This window comes from Corythoichthys intestinalis, chromosome 5 (assembly GCF_030265065.1).
Source record: "Corythoichthys intestinalis isolate RoL2023-P3 chromosome 5, ASM3026506v1, whole genome shotgun sequence".
Lineage (NCBI taxonomy): Eukaryota > Metazoa > Chordata > Actinopteri > Syngnathiformes > Syngnathidae > Corythoichthys > Corythoichthys intestinalis.
The window spans coordinates 35,445,248-35,455,236 of record NC_080399.1 but is presented as its reverse complement, the minus strand read 5'-3'; positions in this window follow the sequence as shown (position 1 = coordinate 35,455,236).

Here is a 9,989-nt window from a genome sequence, read left to right as displayed (position 1 = left end):
AGAAGCTCGTCTCGGCTTGACAAACGTTAATTTGGGGGTAGCGACTGCATCGAGAGCCGTTCGTAGTGTAAACATGACACTATCAACAAACTTGTCATTAACAGCAAGGCCAGACATTTTTCCTTTACAATCAGACGGCATGGAGGCAAATTTTGGCTAAATTATCTGTTTATACTCTGAAACAGAGCGATCACATAATGTCTTTTTCATCTGAGTTTTAGTCACTAGTGAAGGATTATCTTGAAGTAAAAACTGAAAGGTAATTAGAAAATGATCAGACAGTACGGGGATGTGTGGATGGACACTAAGATTACTAATCTCCGTACCGTAGGTTAAAATCAGGTCCAGGGTGTGCTTGTGACTATGAGTTGGTTTATTTACATTTTGAATGAAGCCAGTCCCATCTGGTAGGTCATTAAAAGCCTTACCAAGAGAGTCACAGACTTTATCAACATGTATATTAAAATCCCCTACAATTATAATTCTATCCCAGCTTAGCAAAATACTGGATAAAAAGTCAGAGAAATCTAACAAAAACTGTAGGGACCAGGGGGACGGTAAACCACTATGAAAAGAACTGGTTTTTGGTTCTTCCAGTTAGCATCAACATTTGATAGTACTAGACTTTCAAAGGAGTTATAAATGTAATTAGCTTTACTTTTTGGGCTCATACCTAAACAAGAGTGTGATATTACTGTTAACCCTCCTCCGCGGCCCGTGCTTCTAGCTGTGTGAAAATTCAAGTGACTTGCGGGTGTGGATTCATTAAGCCTGACAAAGTCATCCTTCTAAAGCCAAGTTTCAGTCAGGGCCAAAATATGAATATTATAATCCCCAATTAGGTCATTAACTAACAGAGATTTGGGCGAGATTGACCTGATGTTTAATAATCCGCATTTTATATGTTTATTAGGAGTTATTTTATTTTCACTGCTATCGGGGGCTATATGTATTAAATTCTTTGGTCTCATTCCTATAGTCCTATGTTTTCTACTGTTCATTATACGAAGCACGGACACAGTCTCTATCTTCTGTCCTGAATGTTGGATTTGTGACCGCTCGGAAAGAGGCGAGTGATCAATATTGACAGAGTTGTGTTTTACACTACAACACGGCGCTCCCCCCCCCAACTCTGAAGTGTCACTTTGGGAGACGGCGGCCATGTTTCGTGTTAAGAGAGCAGCACCGTCCCAAGTCGGATGAATAAAGTCTCTGCGAATGAGCCCGGGCTTCCCCCAGAACGCACGCCAATTATGAATAAACACTATGTCGTTTTCTGGGCACCATCTAGACAACCAGCGGTTAAATGATGAGAACCTATCTGATACTACTGTCCCCAAGATTCATTTTACTCTCGGTATCAGTCTTGAAAGGGCAGTGGATCTAGCTTGGTGAGCAAGAAGTTTACCTGCAAGGATCCTCCTTTCTTGCATCTTTTTCCCTCGCTTGTCTGGTTCCAGATGCCATCAGGTAAATCCAAAAAATGAAAACTACTAGTTACTCCGGGTAGCAAAAAGTTATTGAAATGTCAGGTCATACATCCTACTCCGTTCTCCTCTCCACCGGAAGTCTCAAATACAAACATACAGTCAATAAACAGTGACATTTTATTCATATACCAAAACACTGTCTTGTATCTGTAAATAAACACACAATATGCAGTTCAGCCTCCAAGGCATATTTATTTGACAATTGGAAACAAAGGGGAGCCGGGGGTGGGTCAACACTGTCATTTTATTTTTTTATTATTTCAAAACACAGTTCCAACAGACTTCTCAAAATTTGAAATTTGACCCTTTTCATCAAACACATGCAAACTGATATTCACCATCAAACCACACTCGGTGCAGTAGCTAAAGTTATCATATTCAGTAACTTAACTACTTTTGGGGGGGGGGGGGGGACAAGGTAGTTGCACACATGCAGTTTTCTTAATTCTCATCCCAGAAGCAAAACGAACATTTCTTTTACACATTTTAAACAACTAACCAATCAAAAGAATATTGCGCTCCACCAATTGTGGATAAAATAATGATTTGTTCAACACGTATATCCTGGTCTGCTTGCGTTGTCGAGAAACTGGTGCTCCGATGCTAGGCTAGCTGCAAAGGCTACCCTAAGATGCATCGGCGTGCCCAGGCATTGGTCTCGGGGTTCCTGAGCGGCGTGCGAGAACTCTACCACTGAGCCACCAATACTTGCAATGGAAGACGGGCGGCACGCTGAAATGATTAATCACAGGGAACACAAAGAGAGAGACAACCATTGGCACGAACATTCATACAGTCACTGAGAGACAATTCATCCCGCGCTTCCTTCATCGAAATCAGCAGGAAACTTGGACTTGTTCACATACCGGCCTGAGGCCTTCATTTCAATGGGCCAAATACCGGCGGAACAGTCGACACCCACGTCTATAGACCCTACTCACGTCACGTCACAGCCACGCTCCCGCGCCATGTTGTCCGTATACTCGTCATGTTAATGCATTAGCGCTTCGTAAATTCCTCCTATTATGGCGTGTTTTTCTGCTCGTTAACATTAATAATCAAAATGGTGAAGTCGTGTGTGGCGGTCGGTTGCAAAAACAGAGAATATAGACGGAGAGACTTGAAGTTTTACCGTATTCCGAGAGACCCGGAGAGGAGACCGAGATTGACTGCTGTAATTCGACGAGAAAACTGGGCTCCAAACGACTACCACAGATTATGTAGTAGTCATTTTATATCTGGTAAGATGCATTTAATATATATTTAGAGGGTTTTGGGCTGACAACCACAATTAAGATAATTGCTAGGCTAATCGCCGACAACATACACTAAGACATTGTGAATGAACTACCTGAAAATATATAATTATAAGGGGATAATCAGACAGTTGTCATACAATTAATTTACAATTTCACTATTGAGGTCAAAAGCCAAAAAATAAATTCAACTAGGGACAATCTGGAGTAGTGCTATCGCACTTCATATTTATTACATATTATATATGTATGTAGTGAGAGCGCTATCACTAAACCATATAAACATTAAAAGCCCTAGCCCCATTGACAAATGACATGAAATACATTAGACTTGACAGTGGATGTTAGCAAGAACAAAAGATTTTGAATTGAAAATTTCGTAACTCACCTTCCGAGCACAAGATTCCTGCCGAATTTTCGTGTACGAGGACCTGTTTCAACCAACCAGCAACGTAGCATTTATAAGCCTCCAAGCTCTTATTTTTCAAACTTTCGTGAGAATAGGCTGATTTTGTGTGGACAAGATAGTTGTAAATATCAGGGTCAGGCAAAGATGGCGAAGACAACGGGTCGAAAAACATCGATTTAGGCATCAAATACGGATCTGGCGAATGGATAAACTGAAGTTTTTCCACGTGACGCCTTTAATGCAACGCATCCAATGAGTTTACAGCGTCAGATAACACCGGGGCTTCCATGAATTGCTCTATAACTTGCACGACTAATTGAAAACAATGAGAATAGGTCTAAAAAAATGGGTACAATATGGCGGCCGAATACAGCGACACGTCATTTTGTGACGTAGGTGAGTAGGGTCTATTGCGTCAGGAGCAAACATGTAGCTTATTGGTCAAACTAACGTCATCTCCTCCTTGATCATGCAAAATAAAAGCATGCACATTACGTTAAATAAAAAAAAAAACTTGATTATACACAAAATAAAAAGGTCCACGACATATTTAGATCATATATGTGTATTTATTCTATTAAGAATATTGCCAAGCTTGAATGATCCTTCATACAAGTAAAAATATATCCCTTCCGCCGCAAATACATTTATTTTCAGTACTGTTTCCTAATATATATAGACCTTTCACGCTGTATAGTGAGATTCTATGCACACTTATTACTGAGATCCTCTTATACACACGTGAGATTCTGTGTACACTTATTAGTGAGATGCTCTTATACACACAAGTGAGATTTTGTGCACCCTCATTACTGAGATCCTGTTATACATACAAGTGAATATACACATACGACTGAAAAATACCTCACATTCCTTGTTCAAACATTTGTATAAATGCATGTGAAAACATCCGTACAGACACGAAAGACTTAAAAAATCTCAGATATTCAAACCTGTCAAGTTGTACGGTTTTGGTGTAATTTGTACAAGTGAGCACTGATTTTTAAAATGTGTACGCCATACGTTCAAAATTTCTACATTTTTCGTGCATTAGTTTTTTTTTTTTTATCCGTTCGGATTTTGTCACCGTTCGAGACTATGTGCGTTACTATGCGTTACATTGGTTGAATTACGCGAGAAAAGTCCGAGACACGGTAAGAGAAGAGTTTGTTGTGACACTGTAGCAAACACGATGCTGGGCTAGGCGGCTCCAATATTTCCTGACTGTTGACGACATACTACAATTTATGTCTAGATATCACATGCATATAGAACTACATGCGAAATGACAACAGCCGCCATTTCAAAGCAGTAGACTTTTCTGAAAAGCTCTGTTTAAGTGAACCTTGCCAACTAACCTAAGTAACTTTTAATCTAAAATACCTCTAAATCGGCAAAATCTTGACTTGAATCCATCTTTAAATGACGAAACAGTTTTAAAAATTGGTAACACTTTATAATAACTATCTATTTTACTAGTTAATAGATCATTAGTAAACTGTTGATGAATGATTTATTGTTGATTTGTGAAATATTTCTTCACAATTTGTTAAGCATTAACAGGGTGTTCCAATATGGTTGACCCCAATCTAAATGCCCATGCTAGTTGATGGATCTTAATAAAACTATATACTTTTGAAGGTTATAAGTTTTGCTGGTTAAATATACAAAGAAAAGTACAAATATCTGTTGGTTCTATGGCAGATTTTCATAAATGTGCAACATGAGCGCTGCCTGCAAAATGCCTTATCAAAATGCCTTTTCTTTTGAAGTGAACGGCATTTCTTAACCTGAAAAGATAGAAATGCCAAACGTTACACACAAAAATTTGAAACTTTTCTACACAAACTGTGTTTCAGGTTAAGAACACCTTCATTCATTCATTCATTCATTCATTCATTCATTTGTTTATTTCAGGCCATGATTTTCCTAGTCAAGACAGCAAGTATATACAGCTCATATAAACATATAACAAAAAGAGCAGCAAAACTAACATAGCAACATCAACTAAATGCCTGAAAAGGAGTGGGAAGAAGAAAACTGATTTAATCCCACCCCTATTCTCATTTAATTAGGAACAAAAAAAAATCTTGCTACTTCCTTCCAAAAATGTAGGCAACCAAAATTCAGTTCAAACAGTTATGTACAATTTCATTTTTGTAACAAATGTTGTCCCTTGACATGAAGTTACCACAGGTAACACCCAAACCCAAAAACAATTTCATACCAACATGGTAAGGAAAGTAAAACCATACCAACTATGGTAAAGGCCACACACACAGGACAAACAAATTATAAATGGCAACAATAACTTTACCAACAATGGTAACGGGCAATATACCAGCAATGGTAAGAACAACCAGCACTCATACCAAGACAACTTATTGATGTAATTAAGACCTTAAATCATTATACTGTGACCAGACCATAAATTTGTATAACCGTTTAAATCTGTAGATAGTTTGGCATTGCTTGTGTTGCATTCCCAGATTATTCCAAAGATTCACTCCACACACAGACACACAAAAACTTTTACGAGTTGTTCGAATTTTTGGTTTTTTGAAGTCTCCATATCCTCTCAAGTTATGAGTTCTCTCTTTCATTGTAAAAAAGTTTTGCAATTTTGTTGGTAATAATTTATTGAATGCTTTATAGAGGATTATTGCGCTATTATACTTTACAAGATCGTTAAATTTTAGCAGCTTTGAGTAAATAAACAATTTATGTGTGTGCTCCAGAAATTTATGGATGATTCGCACAGCCCGTTTCTGTAAGGTGACTAAAGGATTTATCGTGCTTTGATAGGTGTTTCCCCAAACTTCAACACAATATGAGAAGTATGGAAGAACCAAAGAGCAGTATAAAGTGCGGAGTGCATTCTCGTCAAGAAATAGTTTCGCTTTATTTATAATTGAGAGACTCTTGGAAATTTTTGTCTTTATATGTCTGATGTGGGGTTTCCATGTCAGTTTACTGTCAATTTTGACACCTAAAAATGTATTCACATCTACGTTTTTCAATTTGGATACCATCAATAATTATGTGCAAATCAGAATTAGTTTTAACGCTACTAAACGTCATAGCTTTGGTTTTACTCAAATTTAACGACAATTTATTTATATCCATCCATTTTTTTAATTGCAATTAGCTCCTTGTTCACGACCTTTATCAACTCATTATAATTATTATTACTATACATTGGTGTCATCTGCAAAAAGAATGAATTTTAGAGATTGAGATGCATCAAAAATATCATTTATGTATAGATTAAACAGTTTTGGCCCCAACACTGACCCCTGAGGAACACCACAAGCAATACCAAGTTGTTTTGATGTATACTGTCCCATTTTGATATACAGTATTGCACCCTTTCGCTTAGATAACTTTTTAACCAATCCCCTGCAAGCCCGCGGATTCCATATTTTTCCAGTTTATGAATTAGAATTTGGTGATTGATTGTATCAAATGCCTTTTTAAAATCACAGAAAATAGCAATTGCATATTCCTTGTAAATGCTTAACAAACTGTTAACAAATACTTCACAAATCAGCAATAAATCATTTATCAACAGTTTACTAATGATCTATTAACTAGTAAAACAGATAGTTATTATAAAGTGTTACCTAAAACTTTCACATGTCGAAAGTAGACAGAAGGGAACTAATGCAAAAACGGAAGCAATTTTAACAACTTTAACGGTTGATTCACAACATTAAATGACTTTTTTTTTTAATGGAAAAAAAACATGAAAAGTAACACCAGTTACTTTGCCAAGTACAGTGGGGCAAATAAGTATTTATTATGCATGTTCTCCCTTTTGAAAATATTAGAGAGGCCTGTAATTGTCAACATGGGTAAACCTCAACCATGAGAGACAGAATGTGGAAAAAGAAAAAACAGAAAATCACATTGTTTTATTTTTAAAGAAATTATTTGCAAATCATGGTGGAAAAAAAGTATTTGGTCAATATCAAAAGTTAATCTCAATACTTTATAATGTACCCTTTGTTGGCAATAATGGAAGCCAAACGTTTACTGCAACTCTTCACAAGCTTTTCACAGCTTGGTATTTTGGCCCATTCCTCCATGCAGATCTCCTCTAGAGCAGTGATGTTTTGGGGCTGTCGTTGGGTAGATGAAGATCTTGCTTCAGGTGGAAGGTGAGGTAGTACTGCTTGTTCATTACTCACCTGCTGTCGGAAACCTTCATCGGCTAGTAGAGTTCGTAATTGGTCCACCCTCAGCTTGGCTGCAGCAATGGTTGGAAAGCTCTCAAGACAATTGTCGACATAAAAACTCTGCACTGAGCAGAGTATTTCTGGATGACTTTCTTCATAATTACGGGCATGCTGTTGAAGTGCGAAGATAGCACAGCAAGGACTACTTGTCGTGCCAAAATGCAATACTTGCCATTCGTAGACATCTGGTGGATTTTCACAGTCCATATCTCGCAAGATGAACCTCAAGAGTGGTGTGTCCTCAGGCAGCAGTCTGACTTGATGAAACATGGCACGGATGTCTCCAATCATTGCAACTTGGAGTTGTCTAAACCGAATCAGGACGCCTACCAGGGATGGACCCAATGTTGGTCCAGGAAGGAGCTGGTCATTCATAGACAACCCTTGATGACGAAAGGAGCAGTTGGGTGATGCCAGTGATTTTGGATTTGATCCGATACCAAGTAATACCAAGGCCAAATATCGTGACCCGATCCTATATCGATACCGGAAGTTCATATATTTAGATTTAGGCTGTCAAACGAGTAAATTTTTAATCGAGTTAATTACAGCTTAAAAATTAATTAATCATAATTAATCGCAATTAATCACAATTCAAACCATCTATAAAATATGCCATATTTTTCTGTAAATTATTGTTGGAATGGAAAGATAAGACACAAGATGGATATATACATTCAACATACGGTACATAAGGACTGTATTTGTTTATGATAACAATAAATCAACAAGATGGCATTAACATTATTAACATTCTGTTAAAGCGATCCATGGATAAAAAGACTTGTAGTTCTTAAAAGATAAATGTTAGTACAAGTTATAGAAATTTTAAACCCCCCTTTTTAATAAAATTTGTAAAAATTTCAATACAAAAATAAACTAGTAGCCCGCCATTGTTGATGTCAATAATTAGTTACACGATGCTCATGGGTGCTGAAGTCTATAAAATCAGTCGTACCCAAGCGCCAGCAGAGGGCGGCAAAACTCCATAAAACACAATTAACATGTGGGCATTTCACTGTACTGTCATTTAAATCTGTCTGAGTGGGGCATGTGCGTTAATTGCGTCAAATATTTTAACGTGATTAATTTAAAAAATTACCACCCGTTAACGTGATCAGTTTGACAGCCCATATACATATATATATATATATAACTGCTGCTTTTAATAATGAGCAAAGTAGTGTCCCTACAAACTCACAAATCAATCCATCAACAACAAAATCTTATTAGTCAGTCTCACTCTAACCATGACCCTTATATTCATATGCACAAACTATTTTCCTGCTACATGTTGTATTTGATCAAATTTTAATCTACCTAAATTAAATATTTTTGATCTAATTAAAGAAAAAATTAATAGCAGCATGTTACCGCCCTCTAATGGTAGATCATTTGAATTTTATTTTACAAACGCAATTTTGAAATAATTGAAACAGACCTTTAAAAAAAAAAAAAAGTAAATAGCAACAAAACATTAGAAATCAAGCATTTAATTGTTTGTAACATAAAACAATATAGAAATTTTAAAATGTTAAGTAATAATTTGTATATATTTTTTTATACCCAACTTGCTTGTTCGTAGTTCATTTGACTATCCTATGGACGGTGATGTAGGCTGATTTGTCCTCATGGCATCAAAAATTAATAAAATGGAGACTCACATTTAGTTTACAGTAATACTTCACAGTTAAATATGTCACTATGGTCATTTTACCTTTTTTATATAATGCGGTATGAACTTTGCTTTTCACAAATAAGATGTAGTTAACTTTCCATTACAAAGCATATTCAATTGTGCTGCAAAGTTATTTTTATGCAAGATGACAAAAACGGCATATTTATCGTTTCATATTTCACATCAGCCACTAATGCTTATATCGTCTCTGATTATCTATTAGCACCTCCATTACCTGGGTAAGTCCTGTCTTTCGCAAACGCAACATCTTAAGTACTTTGCTTTTGCTTCGGCGTCGTGGTCTTGTCTTTGCTCGTGTTCTCCTCGGCTTGAGTGGCAAGTTTTTCATTCATTCCGTCGTGTGCTTCGGGATGCACCTTTCTTTAGTGTTTCGTGAGGTTTGTGGTATTAGGCACAAACTGTGTTGTTGCTGCTATGTATTAAAATGAAATATGTCCAAACCAGACTTCTTTTACTATCCGTCGTCGATGCCGCAGCCATGCTACCAGGCTGGCAGTACCAGCTTCCAAATGTTTATTTGTTGTGACTGTGTTGGTGCCTCGTGTGAGGGACGGAGGAAAAGCATGTTGATCGACACAGGATAGGGACGTAAATGGGGGCGGGAGCAGACGCCGGTGCACTGCTTATGTGCATGCAGAACGCGAAAGGGAAAAGTAGTACAAAAAGTGTGCACAAAAATATACCCAAAAAATAGACAAAGAAAATATAATATATGCATTCCAAATATCGATGCTTTTGCTTGGGGATCGATACCTAAAACCGCGCTGGATCGAATTTTGGTATCGATGCGCCCATCATTATTAAAGACCAACCGTGGCTTATTGTTGTGGCAGACAGGGTGATGTGGGAGATACGTTTCTGCTGACCTTTGTACTTCTTCTGGTTGAAGTATTTTCA